This window comes from Xenopus laevis, chromosome 1S (genome assembly GCF_017654675.1).
Source record: "Xenopus laevis strain J_2021 chromosome 1S, Xenopus_laevis_v10.1, whole genome shotgun sequence".
NCBI classification, from domain to species: domain Eukaryota; kingdom Metazoa; phylum Chordata; class Amphibia; order Anura; family Pipidae; genus Xenopus; species Xenopus laevis.
The window spans coordinates 166,327,164-166,345,967 of record NC_054372.1 but is presented as its reverse complement, the minus strand read 5'-3'; the positions used below and the strand labels follow the sequence as shown (position 1 = coordinate 166,345,967).

The window sequence follows — 18,804 nt, the reverse complement described above, 5'->3', positions numbered from 1 at the left end:
CCGCAGTCAGGTCCCTGACAACAAGTGCTGTAGAATGTATGATCTATGGCAGGCAAACAGTTAAAATATCTACATTAAGTGGGTTCACCAAAGTAACATTTGTTCAGGACTCTTAATTTGACTGCTCACCTATTCATCTTGGGCTTGTTAGAGATATCATATTCTGTATATACCAAGGTGGAAATTATCTCCACTTTGATGAAAAGAAAAATATCAAGTGTAGACAATATTGCTTTAATCCTGTGTTTTCTGGCATTGGATATAGGCATTGGCTCCTTTTAGAAAACAATTTCTAGTTCAAACATTAAAGGGAGCCATCATACCTTTCCTACGTTTTCTGCACCTGAAGGTGAAACCCTTTTTTCGAATCCCAGTGATATTCAGGTATGGGATCCATGGGATCCATGACCAGGCAAAATGACCCGAGATGGCTATTTACACCCCAATATAACAACTAAAAAAAATACACTTGCTGGTTCAGGAATGACATTTTATATTTTAGAGTGGATTATTTCCAGTGTAAACAGTGTAATTTAGAAATAAAAACAACATCGTTAAAAATCATGACAGATTCTCTTTAAGGCCTTGAAATCGCTAATATGCTTTATAATACATCATGTCAGAACCTTAATTTGAGTAGTTTTATTAAAGTTTTTTTTTATAAATCCAGAACTGTGTACTATAATAAAAGGAAAGTCTCACTATTGCTCCTAATTATTCTAACTATATCCTGTTTTCCTCCTCTGCTTTACACGATTGATCACTTGCTCTCATTGCACTATGAATCCACAAAGTTATGCAGCAATTTAAATGTAAAATTAGCAATTTAATATTTTACAATGCGAGGGTCAAACAATTAAGAAACAAGGGTAAACAGGAGGATTAAAGGTCCCTGCAAACATAGAAACCATGGAATGTCATTTATAATATCAGTGGAAACATCACAGCTGGATGTGTGACGATGTGGAGTGGATTCATATGCTTCGGTTTTCATCCCTTGCCATTAAGTCGTTTCCTTCACTGATTGGATAGAATTTGATATCTGTTACATGAGAAGTAGAAAAGCTGAAAGTCAATAAAAGGTTTGAAAACAGCGTTCAGCAAAACGTAACAGTAGCGGAACAAATGAAAAACAATATCAGACATATCAATTTAGCCAAAATGGATCAATGTGCAAAGTGCAGAAAACAGGACACAGTACCTTGTTATATTCACTTTGTGCATGGCTCTGATTTAAGGTGGCCATAGACGTAACAATTACGATCGTTCTTGGAAAAGATCTTTACAAGAAAGATCGTTCCTTTCAATACACACGTGTAGAGCTGAATCGTCAGATATACAGGTAGCTATACGGGAAGAAACAATGAAATTCTACCTGTATCTGACGATTCAGCACTAACAATGACCGATATTTGGGTCCCTTCTAAGGCACCCGATCAAAATTTTCCATCCAGCCCGATCGACGAGCCGACCGAAATCCAAGTCTTCTGCCGATATCGGTCGGCTCTTTTTCCACCATACACGCACCGAATATCGGACGAAAATTAGTTTGGTACGATATTATCTGTGCGTCTATGGCCACCTTAAGTTTGGGCTTGTGAGGAGCAACCCTTTGTAGTGGAAGGTACCTGGGCAAACAGTATTCTACATCTTGGACCATATTCTTTAGTTGGAAGCAAAGCTAGCACCTTCCAAAAGTACAGGTATAAGTGGTCTGTGTATGGATCCGAAGGGGTGCAATTTTGAACTACTAGTAAAAGAGCAGAACAGAAATGTAACAGTTTTTCTATGCCTTTGTCCAGGTCTTTCTCAAACTGATTTCAAGTTGTACCCCTAACACTATGGTGCTTATATAGTAACTTTTTTTTACATCCCATGTTTTCTTCCTGTGATGTTACAACCTCTATAATACAATATGTTTTACTTTCCTTTTTCATGTCAGTTACTAATCCCCTATATACTTTTTCTGACTCAAAAACTAAATTTTTTTTCTAGTCCCTAACACGACTTTGCACAGCAGTTCAATAAAACGTGCTACGCAATATGTTGGCGCTTTATAAATACATGTTAATAATAAAACGTGAAACAAAATTTCACCCTGAAGAAATTGTTCAGCAATAGGATATTTTCATTAGAATGTTGGAAGTATGGCCAGTATGTTTCTGTAGGACATAATGGTTTATGCAAGCAGGGAGCTGCCGTAAAATTCAAACATGTTTAAGCAAATAGCTGGAGAATTATTTTGCACAGAAAAAGCTTCTGAAATGCAAGTTTTCTTAAATAAAACATATAGGAAATTTCCTCCAAGGCAGCAATTCCACTGTTAGTAAATAGACCTCTTTAAACAGGCATGGATATTAAATGCTTCTGCTTGGGAACTGTGGAAAGTGCAGCTGGGTGATGTATGTTTGTGCTGGCATTGCAGAGTGGAGCTTTGGGAGTATGGAATCTGATTTCACAGAAACATGAGCCAACTTCAAAGAGCAATAGAGCTCTCCCCAGCTGATAGAAGTTTTACTGAAAGAAAACAACAATGGAGTTAGGAACACACCGGCAATATCTCCTATTACCCCTTAGCAATCCTACTCCAAACTTTCCCCACGTTTATCTGATTATGCATTTCCTTCTCCAGATTCTCTCTTCTGACGGCTGCTAGGGAGTGTGATTGTAAAGTTTAACCTAAAACCACATCTTTGCACACATAAGTGCTCATTTGTTAGCATCTTAAGCAAAACAAATATGTCTGATAATTGACCAACTACGTCAAAGTCATCCCATATCTGGCCAGTCCTATGCTCAATTTTATCTGATTCATTAAGAATTCTATTGTTTCATTATACATTTTACAAAGGGACTAAGTTTTACCTGCAACTTAGTAGCTGCTTTCAAAGTAAAACTCCCAAACTTGGCTGCCCTTTTATTAGACACCAGTGGCAGGGCTGGTCCTATCAAATGTGGGGCCAAATTGGGACCATGTTGGCGGGGCCCCTAGACAAAGTTTTGCTGGCTCCCGACACACCAAGTATTTAGGAAAATAAGGGCATACAGGCACAAAATAGAAAGGAAAGGGGCAGACAAGGTAAGAGAGTGAGAGGAGTTGGGGGCAGGCCAGGCAGCATCATGTGCTGGGGGAAATATTACCTGTGCTGCCCTCTGGTGCGGGGCCCCCAGAGGCGCGGGGCCCAATTGGGCCCAATTGGTCCAATAGGCCTAAGGCCGGCCCTGACCAGTGGGATCACCTGACTATAGCTGGGAGGGGTGGGAGCTACAACAAGGAGCTGGTCACAGCTCCTGTATAACTATAACAAACAAGGGAAAGTTGTGCTCACCACTAATTTTTAAAACCATTAGGCAGGGGTGCAATGAGGCTGTGACCACAAAATACATATAGACAAACACAAGAGTCCTCTGCACTCAACCCATTATCAATATATTTAAGACATAGACATTTTGTGCATACTGCTATTGAAAAATGCCTTACCCTTTAAACAAAACAGGGGATTTGTCTATATTCATCCCTACTTGCTGACTCCCTTCTAAAAAACAAATGCTCTTTAAGGCTACAAATGAACAGCTATTGCTACTTGATATTCCTGATCTTTCTATTCAGCTCCTATTCATATTCCAGGTTCTTATTCAAATCAATGCATGGTTGCTAGGGTAATTTGCACCCCAGCAACCAGATTGCTTAAAATGCAAATTGAAATTAAGCTGCTGAATAAAAAGCTAAAGAACTCCACAACCACAAAAACCACAAATAATAAAAAAATTAAAACCAATTGCAATATCACTCTCTACATCATACTAAAAGTTATCTCAAAGGTGAACCACCCCTTTAAACACACTGTTTTTTGAAAGCCCTTGAAGAAGAAGTAGGGGAATTGTAGCTTATTATTAACTGCAATAAACCTTAGTGAAACATGTCACAGATAATTTTTTTAATATGTCTGGAGTCCATATATTTATTACTATTGTCCTATCCCCAAGTTCTTGCAGGGATTTTCCCCACAGCACCCTTTCATGGCCTCTCAGTCTAACTAGCAGGCCAGGACTAGTGATGGGCGAATTTATTGGCCAGGCGCAAATTTGCGGTGAATTTGCGTGATTCGCCGGCGTCAAAAAAAATGTCACCGGCGTACATAAAAACTGACGCCGGCGTCAAAAACGGTGCAGTTTCGTGAATTTTTCACCTTTTCTGAAATTTCGCGCGAAATTCGCAAATATTTTGGCGAAGCGAAATGGTGCAAATTTGCCCATCACTACTCAGGACAGAATGCAACTGTCTATCCATGAGGCTTTTAGCAGCCCGTACCTTGCCTGAGAACTTTGCACTTGTCTAAGTGGCAGCATTTTATTTATTAAACTATATTTTTAATACAATAAACCTTGTGAACCTGTAGACGGTTATATTAGATAATTGGACCACTGCAAGAAAAGAATGAACAGCATTGGTCAAGCCAATAAAACAACATAAGAGCTTTCTCCCTAAGCCAACACAATACAAATGATTTCTATAGTGCAGAGCAGTCAGAATGAATCACACGCGCACTAGGAACACACTATAAAACTTTAAAACATTTCCAACACCATTTGCTCTTTAGATATTTTCTGACTATTTAACTTCTTATTGCTACACAGAGTTTATATATATATATATATATATATATATATATATATATATATATATATATATATATATCTTAAACACTACTGAAAACACATCCATTCATAGAAGCGAAGCCACATTTATAATTCACTTTCCCAGTGTCGGACTGGGCCGGCGGGACACCGGGAAAAACCCCGGTGGGCCCCGGGCTCTTGTGGGCCCCGCCGGCCCAGATCCGCTACTTAGTGGGGCGGCGCGACCCCACTTTGTTTGGGGTCGCGGTAGAATACAATGGCTGCGCATGCGCACAAACGCGGCGCCGCGCGCATGCGCACAAACGTGGCGCCGCGCGCATGCGCACAAACGCGGCACCGCGTTTGTGCGCATGCGCACTAGCCCCCCTGCAGCACTCCGGAGCGGCAGTGGCGGCTGGAGGGGGCCCTGGGGCAGTAGCCCCGGTGGGCCCCATGCCTCCCAGTCCGACCCTGCACTTTCCAAACATCTAATATTCAATCAAATGCTTTGTAATCTAAGAGGTTGGCAGGAAGGCAATATAGAACAGAATGGAGAACAACTATTGGATTTACTAGATTTTGTATTTCATGATTTGACATTTATTGCGGTATTTTTTAAGGCAAGCTTTATACCACTGTACTACAGCCATTTGTTTATTCAGTATTTGACAGCAAATGGCTCTTCAGAAGCACAATACTCCCTCACCCACAATTTTATATATTTGGTAAAAGGCTGTGTAACCCTTCCAAATCCAGCACTAAGAGTCACAGCATCATCAGTACCACAAGTAAAAGATGTTATGTTATGTATGTGGTTGGATTTGATTTTCATGCAATGTGTGTTTTAAAGGAACAGTAACATCAAAAAATTTAACTCAAATAGAAGAGGGGGATGGTGGTCAATACAAATTTTCAAACGACTTGTGACCGATTCCTTAATGGTTGCTCTGTGCTGCAACTACTACATGCCATCCAAGTATAAAAGAAGGAAAAGGAACTCGAGCAATATTACTGCAAACAAACTTTTATTCCGAGTAGTGGTAAACACAACATGTTTCGGGCTCAATACCCTTTATTAGTGATGGGCGAATTTGGGGCGTTTCGATTCACCTAGAAATTTGCGAATTTCCCGCAAAATTCGCGAAACGGCATAAAATTTGCGAAACAGCGCCGGCGTCTCATTTTTGACACCATCGTCCGTTTTTTGACGCCGGCGTCCATTTTTTTTACTCCAGCGAATTTTCACGGCGGTATCGCAAATTTATACACCCGCGGCGAATAAATTCGCCCATGACTACCCTTTATCAAGTGTATGCACCAGTCTTGGCATAAAAGCTTTGTTTTATTGCATGTTATGGGTGAAACTGTGTTCTTATTAGTAACAGTATAAGCAGAATGTTTATTTAATTACCCCTTGTATGTCTAGGGCTCTAAATACGCAAATGTATTAAACAATAAATCCTGCAAACACTCAGTACTCCCCATTCTTGCTGCTTTCCTGGAATTTATACAAGAAGAGTCTGATTTGTCTTATGCTATTACAGTCTATTACTGCTGGAAGTCTCAGAGAAAGGTGGGAAGCTGCAAATCCTGGCAATCTGCCTAAAGAGAAATCAATGAAACAAATTAATCCTTTGCAGGCTGCAATGACACAGTAATCCATCATTCGCCGCTGCTTTTTATACACCAAATCAGAAGGCAGAGAAGAAAGCCGTAGGGGACATCAGAGACAACAATTTACACCAACACTGGGAAAATACTGGAGAATCAGTTTATTTAAAGAGGATAGATTCCAGCTGATTGCTTATCTCGTCAAATAAAGATTATTTTTTTTCAACTTGTACTTGAAATTCACAGTTCTTTTTGGAGTATTCAGAGGTTGATCTACTAAAGTGCCTTTACTATATCCAAAAATGTTCAGATAAGTACTTGTGGAATATAAAAACCACACTGATGTATTCACTTAGAAATTGAGTGATCGCCAACTTATTACCCCTGGCAGCACCTTTATAGTTGTAGCAATGTTCAGGAAGCAGCGTATGTGGCAGGGCTAAACACAAGAGAGAAAAATATACATATTTAGAAATGTTTATTATTACCTTTATTCTTATATAGCTCTGCTTATTAAACACTTGCACACGGTTAATTAAGCACATTGGATCCATATTACACAGAGTTTTCAGAATTCACGCCCTTGACTTTACATAGTGGCTCATGCCTAGAGGAATAAGGGTTTAAGGGCATGAGTTGGGGTGAAACTAGCAGGGGCGCTGCTGCCGTGAGGCAAGTTGATAAGCAGCCCGCAAGTTACCAGGGGCGGGAAAAAGCCACTCCTGGTAAATTTAAGAGACAAAATTCTAGCTCACCCTCGACCTGCGTCTGAGCTCCTGAAGGTAAGCAGGGGTGCAAAACGGACAGCAAGGAGTATAGGTATGCCACTGGAAACTAGAGCTAACCCTTTGATTAATATGCCCCTAATAATCCTATACAAGAAAACAAAGGGCTCTGTACTTCCAATGGGGTTCCTATATCTTTAAACATCTCCCCAGTAAAGCTCTTGTCTTCTTGCATGCCAATATGGTGCACCTTCAGCAAAAATTGAATAATACTAGACAATAAAGAGTTGTTTGTCACCCTAATTATTACTGGTACAATATAAGATTCATTTGCAGTTTCATATATGTATTCCGTATTATCCCTGACCCTATTTTGGGGCTCCCCAGTCAAAAATGATGGATGAGTTTGTTAGGAACTTACAAAATAGCCAAAAATCTGTGGCGGAACTACCAGGGGAGCAGGAGGTGCGCGCAGGCCAGGGCCCGCACCCCCTCAGGCCCCCCCGGCAGCCCGTGCGCCACTGAAAATGCGGGCCGTACGGAGGGGTCGGGGCCTGGCTGCGAGTCACGGACCAGGGCCCGCCCCCTCTAGTTACGCTACTGCCAAAATTACAAGGATTCTGAAAAAAACAGTATAATAGAGGTACATATTTTTATAAAATGGTAAAAGCTCTAAGGGAAATTTATGAAAATTAAAAAAAAATAATTAATTAAAAAATAATCATTGTGAATAAAACATAATCCAAGATTTTGATGTAAAATTTTCCTTTATTTTTCTCTTTTTTTCCTAATTAAATTTTTTTAAATGTATATATTGAATAAATTTCAGTCAGTCAAATGAGGAAATTCTGCAGCTATAACCTGGCAAGCAAGTCAATGGGAGGTGTATTTTCAACATGTGGAGGCTTACTTATCAGAATTCTCATTTTAGTGGTTTTAAAGGTTTTGAAAGCCCAACTAAACTAACATTCTCTTAAACCACAAATGTTATGGAATTTATTAAAAGATCTGAATATAAAAAATACGAATGAAAAAAGCACTGAACAATTTTGGACAATTCCTAGCAAAAAAAATCTGAAAATTCGTTTGTGAAAATTATTTAATGTCTGCTTCTATTTGTCCCTATTAGATTCTGCAAGGAACTGACATCTTATATAGGGAACATCTTATATAGGGAACATCTTATTTAGGGAACAAAACTGCGTTTCTCTGGAGGTTTATAGGACACCCCATCTCTGAAATACCCTAACCCTAACTTCTGCTAGAAATTCTGCTTGGCACACAAATGAATTACAGAACCCTTAAATGTATACAGTTCTAGTGAATTTGTGTTTGTGTTCATTCAATTTAATTGTTTGGTGTTACTAAACCTCAGTAGGATTCAGATTGCATGCAAACCCAGTCAAATATAAGTTCTGGAATGTCCACATTTAATGGTTGCATTTTATCTTATATGACATCTTTACTTACATATAATACTGCATACCCCACCAGCAGGCCAAAATGAACTTAAATGGCATTTCCATATTTGTTTATTCTTTATTTTTCTGTTCTGAATGCTTTGTAATGCAAGAGCAGAAAATAAGAATCAAGGCAGCCCTATTTAGGACAACAAAGTTAACGATGGCACAGATATCCATGATGTTATCTAATGGATAGAAAAAAGACAGAGTAGTAAGAAAACTGGAAAGAATGCACGTAGAACTGAATAAAACAAATATATACGTAGAGAGCTCAGGGTGAGGGTGACTGAAGACTGAACTTGACAACAGAGTAAGAAAAAAAGAAGAACAGTTGTTTTCAGATTGTTCACCATAAACAAAGACTTTTTTCAATTGCTTTCCATCTTTTATTTTTTGCCATTTTCCCAATATTTAAGTTTAAAGTTTAATGTTCATGTCTCTAGTGTTTCAGTCTGGCTCAGTGATCCAGGAGTAAATGAACTGTTACAATTTGCTACATTTAGTTGATACAATTAGTTGTCATATTTCTCAGCAGTAGCTTTCAAATATTAGCCACTATTGTATCAATTCTAACAGCTACTTTTAATGAAACTCGGGGATTCTGCTCAGTAGGGACAAAGATAACAAAAGTATCAACTAAATGTATCTATTTAAACAGTTAAAGAGTCGGCGACCCCCCTGCCCAGAGCTGCTTCAGAAGATGAAAAATTAAACTTTGCACTTCATTAATAGAAAAACCGTCACAAATAGAAAATAGAAAGTAATTGCAAAAAGTCTTTATTTCTGGTGAGCTATCTGAAACAAACTGAACTAAAAAAAAAATGTTTGAAGGTGAAGGAGTTTTCTATCTTGGATTGTGTTAGAAGTGTCTGTGCTCAGTGTGCTCTGTGCAGCTTTTGAGAAGCTAAAGGGGAAGTCACAAATTTTCATGAAGAAAATGAGGTGTGCCTGTGATTTAAGTTGATACCAACAGACTGATTATTAATTCTGATGCAGAATGCACTGGTTTCTGAGCTGCTTTGTAATTATAATCAGAACGATTTACTAATCAGTTTTAGGTATGAAGATTCAAATTACGGAAAGATCCATTATCCAGAAAACCCCAAATCCCAAGCATTCTGGATCCTTATACCCAGGGCCGACATCAGGGGGGGATCAAGTGTCCCGGGCTCCAGCATAAAGGGGGGCCTGGCAGTGTTGCACTTGTGAAAGAGCCGGGCCCCCCTTGAGAGTCCCGAAGCTTTGCGGCCATTTTTGAAGTCCCGAACAGCCGAAATGCGGAAGTGCCGAAAAGCCGAACAGAGGAAGTCCTGAAGCAGCGAAAAGACCCGAAGCTACTAAAACAGACAAAACCGAAGTCCTTAAGCAGCAAAAAGACCCAAAGTCTTGAAAGGAGGCGAAGTTGAAGTCCTGATGCCATGAGTTCAATTCTACTGATCACCAATTTGTGCTTTTTTTTTTTTTTAATCTCCTGGTCACCAATTTATTATTTTAATATTCTATAGGCCCCTGTCACCAATTTTTTTTTAACTTGTAAGGGGGGCCCTGGCACAAATGTTTTTTAAAAAAAGACTTATGGGGGGCCCTGGCGCCAAAGTTTTTTTTTTTAACTTATAAGGGGGCCCTGACCATCAATAGCTTTTTATAACTTGTGTGTGGGGATTACTTTTTTAGCGCTGATCTCTGTGTGGCCTTTTAACTGTGATGTGGAGTGGGCGGAATCTGGTGGGGTTTGGGTGCCAGGGTGGGCGGGGTTTGGGTGCCAGGGTGGGTGGGGTTTGGGTGCCAGGGTGGGTGGGGTTTGGGTGCAAGGGTGGATGGGGCCCAGAGGGCCCCGAAAATTTGTTGTAGGGTGGGGCCCAGAGGGCCCCGAAAATTATATTGTACGGGGCCCCCGTGATTTCTAAAGGTGGCCATACACGGGCAGATAAAGCTGCCGATATCGGTCGTTTGGACCGATTTGACAGCTTATCTGCCCGTGTATGGGGGCTTCCAACGGGTCATCCCGATCGATATCTGGCAACGATATCGATCGGGAAGGTTGGATTTTTACCCGACCGACCCGTCGGAGCCGCTTGGCGCATCGTAATTCGATCGTTCGGCCATACGGCCGAACGCTCGAATTACCCCCGATATAGCCACGCAGTTTAGTGGCATATCGGGGAAAGATCCGCTCATTTGGCGATGTCGCCAAACGAGCGGATCTTTAAGTCTATGGCCACCTTAATGGTGGCCCTGCCAATACCTGTATTTTAAAAATTAAAATAGGATGTTCTTAAGCTCAATCAGTCACTCAAACTACCTGAAAGTGTCCTGACCTTTCTTTTGTTATTAAAACTTCCAGAGTATTTATGCTTTTTCATTTGCTATCAAGAAATCTATCTTCATTTGCAATCTGTGTTCCCATAAGCTCAGACCAGGCAATTGCACCCATGTGAATAAGGCATGGTTCTACAGAAACACCAAGTCACAAGTAAGTAATGTGAATTCATATCTGACTGGTAGAATGAAAATAGTTTGAACTTCAGCTGACAACGCTCTCCAACCCCTTGAATGTTGCTTTCAGTGGCCTCAAATCAGGTGCTTATTTTTACATTCCAGGCTTGCAAACAAGGTTTGGTTGTATAAAAACCAGGAGTACTGCCAAACGGAGCCTCCTATAGGCTGCCAGTCCACATAGGGTCTACCAAATAGCCAATCTCAGCCCTTATTTTGCATTTTCTTCATGCTTGTGTTGCTCCCCAACTTCTTTTACATTTGAATGTGGCTTACCGGGTAAAATAGGTTGGGGACCCCTAAACTATAGTGTAGCATTTACCTCACCAAAGCAAGCTGACAGAGTGAAGTAGAGAGATTTCACAAACCTCCCACATATTTCCAGCAATACAGCATACAACTTCAGTTTCAATACACCAAGCAGGAAATCAAGTTAAAAAAACATTATATTTATTTTAATGATGTGAAAACAAAGTAAGCAAACAGTAAATTCCCCATCTGTGTACCATCTGCTTTATGTTTTTTGCTTAGTCCCACTTCAGTGAAGACTCAAATGTGTATGATATATACACTTATGATAGATAAATCTACAGGTGCCATTAAATATGAAGGAATTTCACAATGTGGATTTTATGCTTGTCTCCTGAATTCTTGCATTGTGCAAGATAATTGTATTTTTCCCATTAAAAGCCAGTACAAAGTCTCAGATCAATGAAGTCCTTTGGTGTCTCATTACCCAATAACTGATTAGCGATCCGCGTTATATATAGTCCCACATATCGGCTTTCCAAAATTTCCCTATTAGTGGCGTAACTAGTAGGGATGTAGCGAACGTCGGAAAAAAAGTTCGCGAACATATTCGCGAACTTGCGCAAAAACGCGAGCGGTTCGCGAACGGTTCGCGAACCCCATAGACTTCAATGGGAAGGCGAACTTTAACATCTAAAAAAAAAATTTCTGGCCAGAAAAATGATTTTAAAGTTGTTTAAAGGGTGCAACGACCTGGACAGTGGCATGCCAGAGGGGGATCAAGGGCAAAAATGTATCTGAAAAATCTGCCTGTGTGTGCTTGGAAGAGATAGTGTAGGGGGAGAGCTGTTAGTGATTTCAGGGACAGATGATAGTAAGTTTGCTGGCTAGTAATCTGCTTGATACTGCTCTGTATTGGAGGGACAGAAGTCTGCAGGGATTTGAGGGACATTTTAGCTTAGGTAGCTTTGCTGGCTAGTAATCTACTGTTCTCTTTAAACAACTGCCATACGTTGACCTTGTAGGCATTGTTTGCCCAGTTTTTTTGGACGCAGCCACTGAAGCACAGTTGCCAGAAAAAATATGCCATATAAATGCTGAAAATAGTCATTTTTCGCCATACGTTGACCTTGTAGACATTGTTTGCCCAGTTTTTTTGGACGCAGCCACTGAAGCACAGTTGCCAGAAAAAATATGCCATATAAATGCTGAAAATAGTAATTTTTCGCCATACGTTGACCTTGTAGACATTGTTTGCCCAGTTTTTTTGGTTGCAGCCACTGAAGCACAGTTGCCAGAAAAAATATGCCACATAAATGCTGAAAATAGTCATTTTTTTTGGTCGCAGCCACTGAAGCACAGTTGCCAGAAAAATTATGCCATATAAATGCTGAAAATATGCATTTTTTTGGTTGCAGCCACTGAAGCACAGAGGCCAGAAAAATTATGCCATATAAATGCTGAAAATATGCATTTTTTTGGTTGCAGCCACTGAAGCACAGAGGCCAGAAAAATTATGCCATATAAATGCTGAAAATATAAATTTTTTTGGTTGCAGCCACTGAAGCACAGAGGCCAGAAAAATTATGCCATATAAATGCTGAAAATATGCATTTTTTTGGTTGCAGCCACTGAAGCACAGAGGCCAGAAAAATTATGCCATATAAATGCAGAAAATATGCATTTTTTTGGACGCAGCCACTGAAGCACAGTTGCCAGAAAAAATATGCCATATAAATGCTGAAAATAGTCATTTTTTGCCATACGTTGACCTTGTAGACATTGTTTGCCCAGTTTTTTTGGTTGCAGCCACTGAAGCACAGAGGCCAGAAAAAATTAAACCAGTAGGGTTTGCACCCTAGTTTGTAACGGTGGCGGAGGGAGGAGGAGGACGCTAAAGGACAGCTGTGTGTGGAGTCATGAGGCTTGAAGAGAAGGACAGCTGCATAGAAGTCAGAACAAGTCTTCCGGCGTGCAGTAACCCTCCGAGATCCACCCCTCATTCATTTTAATAAAGGTCAGGTAATCGACACTTTTGTGACCTAGGCGAGTTCTCTTCTCAGTTACAATCCCTCCTGCTGCACTGAAGGTCCTTTCTGAGAGCACACTTGAGGCTGGGCAAGACAAGAGGTTCATGGCAAATTGTGACAGCTCTGGCCACAGATCAAGCCTGCGCACCCAGTAGTCCAGGGGTTCATCGCTCCTCAGAGTGTCGATATCTGCAGTTAATGCCAGGTAGTCCGCTACCTGCCGGTCGAGGCATTCTTTGAGGGTGGATCCAGAAGGGTTGTGGCGCTGCCTTGGACAGAAAAACATTTGCATGTCTGACGTTACAGACTGGCCAAAGGGCTTTGTCCTTGCAGGTGTGCTCGTGGCAGGATTACTGGCACCTCTGCCCCTGGAATGTTGATGAGTTCCTGAAGTGACATCACCCTTAAAAGCATTGTACAACATGTTTTGCAGGCTGGTTTGTAAATGCCGCATCTTTTCGGACTTGTGGTATGTTGGTAACATTTCTGACACTTTATGCTTGTACCGAGGGTCTAGTAGCGTTGCGACCCAGTACAGGTCCTTCTCCTTAAGCCTCTTGATACGGGGGTCCTTCAACAGGCATGACAGCATGAAAGACCCCATTCTCACAAGGTTGGATGCAGAGCTATCCATCTCCGCTTCCTCATTATCAAGGACTGCATCATCCACGGTCTCCTCCCCCCAGCCACGTACAAGACCAGGGGTCCCCAAAAGGTCACCACTAGCCCCCTGGGAAGCCTGCTCCTGTTGGTCCTCCTCCTCCTCCTCCACAAAGCCACCTTCCTCCTCTGACTCCACTTCTGGCACCTCTCCCTGCGTTGCAGCAGGTGCCTGGGTTCGTTCTGGTGATTCCGACCAGAAATCGTGCGCTTCCAGCTCCTCGTCACGCTGGTCTACAGCCTCATCTGTCACTCGTCGCACGGCACGCTCCAGGAATAAAGCGAAGGGTATTAGGTCGCTGATGGTGCCTTCGGTGCGACTGACCATATTTGTCACCTCTTCAAAAGGTCGCATGAGCCTGCAGGCATCGCGCATAAGCACCCAGTAACGGGGGAAAAAAATCCCCAGCTGTGCAGATCCAGTCCTACCACCCAATTCAAAAAGGTACTCGTTGACGGCCCTTTGTTGTTGCAGCAGACGTTCCAACATAAGGAGCGTTGAATTCCAGCGAGTCTGGCTGTCAGAAATCAAACGCCTGACTGGCATGTTGTAGCGCTGCTGAATGTCAGCAAGGCGTGCCATGGCTGTGTAGGAACGTCTGAAATGGGCCGACACCTTTCTGGACTGGGTGAGAACGTCCTGGAATCCTGGGTACTTGGAGACAAAACGTTGGACTATTAAATTTAACACATGTGCCATGCAGGGCACATGTGTTAAATTGCCTAGTCTCAACGCTGCCAACAGATTGCTTCCATTGTCACACACCACTTTTCCGATCTGCAGTTGGTGTGGGGTCAGCCACCGATCGGCCTGTGACTGCAGAGATGACAGGAGTACAGATCCGGTATGGTTTTTGCTTTCCAGGCACGTCATCCCAAGACAGCGTGACAACGGCGTACCTGGCACGTCGAATAGCCTAGGGGGAGCTGGGGGTGCACAGGTGTGGAGGAGGAGAAGGAGGACCCAGCAGCAGAGTAAGAAGAAGAAGAAGACGAGGTAGAGAGCGATGGAGGAGTAGAGGTGGTGGCAGAACCGCGTGCAATCCGTGGCGGTGACACCAACTCCACTGTTGTTGTTGAGCTACCCATTCCCTGCTTCCCAGCCATTACCAAGTTCACCCAGTGGGCAGTGTAGGTGACATACCTGCCCTGACCATGCTTGGAGGACCATGCGTCAGTAGTCATATGGACCTTTGGCCCAACACTAAGTGACAGAGATGCGGTAACTTGGCTCTGCACATGTTGGTACAGGTGTGGTATTCCCTTTTTAGAAAAAAATTGCGGCTGGGTACCTTCCACTGCGGTGTCCCAATTGCTACAAATTTGCGGAAGGCCTCAGAGTCCACCAGCTGGTATGGTAAAAGCTGGCGGGCTAAGAGTGCAGACAAGCCAGCTGTCAGACGCCGGGCAAGGGGGTGACAGTCAGACATTGGCTTCTTACGCTCAAACATGGCCTTCACAGAAACTTGGCTGGTGGCAGATGACTGGGAATGGGAACAGGTGGTCAAGGTGGAAGGCGGAGTGGAGGGTGGTTCAGACGGGTCAAGGAGAGCAGAGGTAGAGCAGTAAGATGCTGGACCAGAAGGAGTGTGGCTTTTAGTTTGCCTGTTGCCTTTGAGGTGTTGCTCCCAAAGTGCTTTGTGCTTGCCGCTCATGTGCCTTCGCATAGAAGTTGTACCTATGTGGCTGTTGGGCTTACCAAGGCTCAGTTTCTGACTGCACTCATTGCAAATTACAATGCTTTTGTCAGAGGCACACACATTAAAAAAATCCCACACTGCTGACTTTTTGGAAGTGTGCGATCTGGCGGTAACAGTAGAAGTTGGCGGCATTGGCGGCAATGGCGGGTGCGTTGGCCGGCTGAACACAGGTGCCGATACATGTTGTTGCCCTACTGATCCCTGCGGGCTGTCCTCCCTGCTTCTTCTAAGTCTTATTCTCCTACTGCCTCTCTGACTCTCCGTCTCTCCATCTGAACTACCCTCCTCTTGCTCTCTTCTACTAGGCACCCACAAAACATCAATCTCCTCATCATCATTCTCCTCAGATGCATCAATTTCTTCTGACACATCACAGAAGGAAGCAGCAGCGGGGACCTCCTCCTCATCACTCATTATGTCCATCTCTGTCGTGTTCTCTGCCAGAATTAAATCTGGTGTAAGGTCCTCATCTCCTTCATCTTCTTCTGGCAATAATGGTTGCGCATTACTCAGTTCAAGAAACTCATGGGAAAATAACTCCTCTGACCCCAGTGAAGAAGGGGCACCGGTGGTGGAGGAAGTGTTACGTGGGGTGGCCATAGCAGTGGAGGATGAGGAGGATGTTGTGGTAAAGTTAGAAACGGTAGAGGATGGGGTGTGCTGTGTAAGCCAGTCAACTACCTCTTCAGCATTTTGGGAGTTCAGGGTCATTGGCTTTTTAAAACTGGGCAATTTGCTAGGGCCACAGGATTGCATAGCAGCACGGCCCCTAGCACGGCCTCTGCGTGGCGGCCTGCCTTTGCCTGGCATTATTTTTTAAAAAACAACAACAACAACAAAAACTCAGTTGGTTTTTCTGGAAACGATAATACACACAGCTAGATGGCGGGTTGAAGAAAACAGTGTGCAAATAATGCCTACAAGGTCAACGTATACACTACTACAGCGGTGGATACGGATTACGTAAAATATATTATGGCTGCTTGAAAAAAGTCACTCCGGTGTTTTTTCTGGAGACGGTAATATTATGGATATTTAGACAGAATGTGAACAAGGTCACACAGCTAGATGGCGGGTTGAAGAAAACACTGTGCAAATAATGCCTACAAGGTCAACGTATACACTACTACAGCGGTGGATACGGATTACGTAAAATATATTATGGCTGCTTGAAAAAAGTCACTCCGGTGTTTTTTCTGGAGACGGTAATATTATGGATATTTAGACAGAATGTGAACAAGGTCACACAGCTAGATGGCGGGTTGAAGAAAACAGTGTGCAAATAATGCCTACAAGGTCAACGTATACACTACTACAGCGGTGGATACGGATTACGTAAAATATATTATGGCTGCTTGAAAAAAGTCACTCCGGTGTTTTTTCTGGAGACGGTAATATTATGGATATTTAGACAGAATGTGAACAAGGTCACACAGCTAGATGGCGGGTTGAAGAAAACACTGTGCAAATAATGCCTACAGGGCAAATAATGCCTAAAAGGTCAACTTATACACTACTACAGCGGTAGTAAAATAAAAAAAAGTAAAATAAAAAAAAAATGAATATTAAAAAAAAAAAATTAAAGTTGGTGCTGCTGAACTACTAGGAGCAGCAGATTAGCACACCAGTCCCACTCCCCAACACTGCTAGACTAATAGCACTGGGCTCTTATAGTAGTAGTAGTAGTAGTAGTAAAACAACAAAAAAATAAATAAAAGCAGTCCTTACAAGGACTACTGTTATTGCAGCAGTCAGCAGATGAGATCAGAAGCAGGACAGCTGCCCACTGCAGCTACATACAGAGCACTGCAGTAGAAGGTAGATTACTAGCCAGCAAAGCTACCTAAGCTAAAATGTCCCTCAAACCCCTGCAGACTTCTGTCCCTCCAATAACAGAGCAGTATCAAAACGATTACTAGCCAGCAAACTTTCAACTGTCCCTGAAATCACTAACAGGCAGCAGCTCTCTCCCTACACTATCTCTTCAGCACACACAGGCAGAGTGAAAAAACGCTGCAGGGCTTCGGTTTTTATAGGGAAGGGGAGTAGTCCAGGGGAGAGCTTCCTGATTGGCTGCCATGTACCTGCTGGTCTGGGGTGAGAGGGCAAAAAAAAGCGCCAACAATGGCGAACCCAAAATGGCGAACGTCGCGCGACGTTCGGGAACTTCCGGCGAGCGCGAACACCCGATGTTCGCGCGAACAAGTTCGCCGGCGAACAGTTCGCGACATCTCTAGTAACTAGATGCTACTTGGCTCCACAGCAAATTCAATTTAGGGCCCCAAAACAATGGCAAGTTGACCCATTCTTCCAAGATATAAGGAAATTGCACATTATTTAAAACTTTACTGGGAACCCTACACTCCTGGGCCTTGCTGCAACTGCAGGGTCTGCTTCATCCATAGTTACACCCCTGGTCCCTATACAGATTGTAGAGATTGTGTGTGTTTATTAACCATTTACACCCTACCTAAAAAAGAAAATCCACTGCAACCTATGCTTTTGGACCTATATTGCTAATTGATCCTCTAGAATCTAGAATAATGCAATGCACTGGTTTGCATGCTAATATGTATATTTATTTCTATTAAAATTGCTAAAGTCTTTCTGCATCAAATTCAATAATTAAGTGTTTTTGTTTATTTGCTATTAATATAGTTGCCATTCTAATATTGGAAGCAGGAGGATGTGGAAATAAAGTTATATCACTTAATATTTAAATTGTACTCATGGGCAACATACCAAACCTGACCAAGAGGCCAATGTGATCTCAGAAACCCTGAACCTAAAAGGACACAGACTATATGAAGGATGGGGAAACAGTATCAACCATCTATTAATGACTTACCAGCTGTATATGGCTGCACAGATTATTAAGAGAAGGTTTACGAAAACCTAAGGAAACCTGAAAGCACATTTTTCATATTTTAATCATAAATGCTGTGTATTTATTCTTCTCCAAGTGGGTTAAAGTTTTAAGCAATAAAATGAGGGCAGTACACAAGTTCTAAAGTAAAATATTTATCATAATCAAAATGTCAAGGCAGTGAAATAAACTATGAAATGGTAAGACACTGAACTGTACAAAATGTGGGAAAACATTATGCATTCCACATAAAGATATATTATTGGTATAAGCAATGGCCAGTATAGGCCATACTAACTGATCCGCTTTACTCGGCCTCCGGTTGATACCCCCATTATTAATGAAGACATACAGGCACCCCTCCATACTTTCACATAAATTATA

The 18,804-nt window shown here is 42.2% G+C and overlaps 1 long non-coding RNA gene across 4 annotated transcripts in view; it reads right to left on the bottom strand.

The window, feature by feature from the left end:
* Positions 1-501: 501 nt before the first annotated feature.
* Positions 502-18,804, bottom strand: part of LOC108707235 — a 46,997-nt gene continuing 28,694 nt past the window's right edge. For 2 of the 4 annotated variants that reach the window (XR_005965093.1, XR_001934252.2), the window contains exon 5: positions 502-1,042. This is a non-coding gene — a long non-coding RNA (uncharacterized LOC108707235). Of the gene's footprint in view, positions 1,043-6,377; positions 6,671-18,804 lie in introns of those variants that run through there. The other 2 variants (XR_005965095.1, XR_005965094.1) reach the window with 1 other exon arrangement.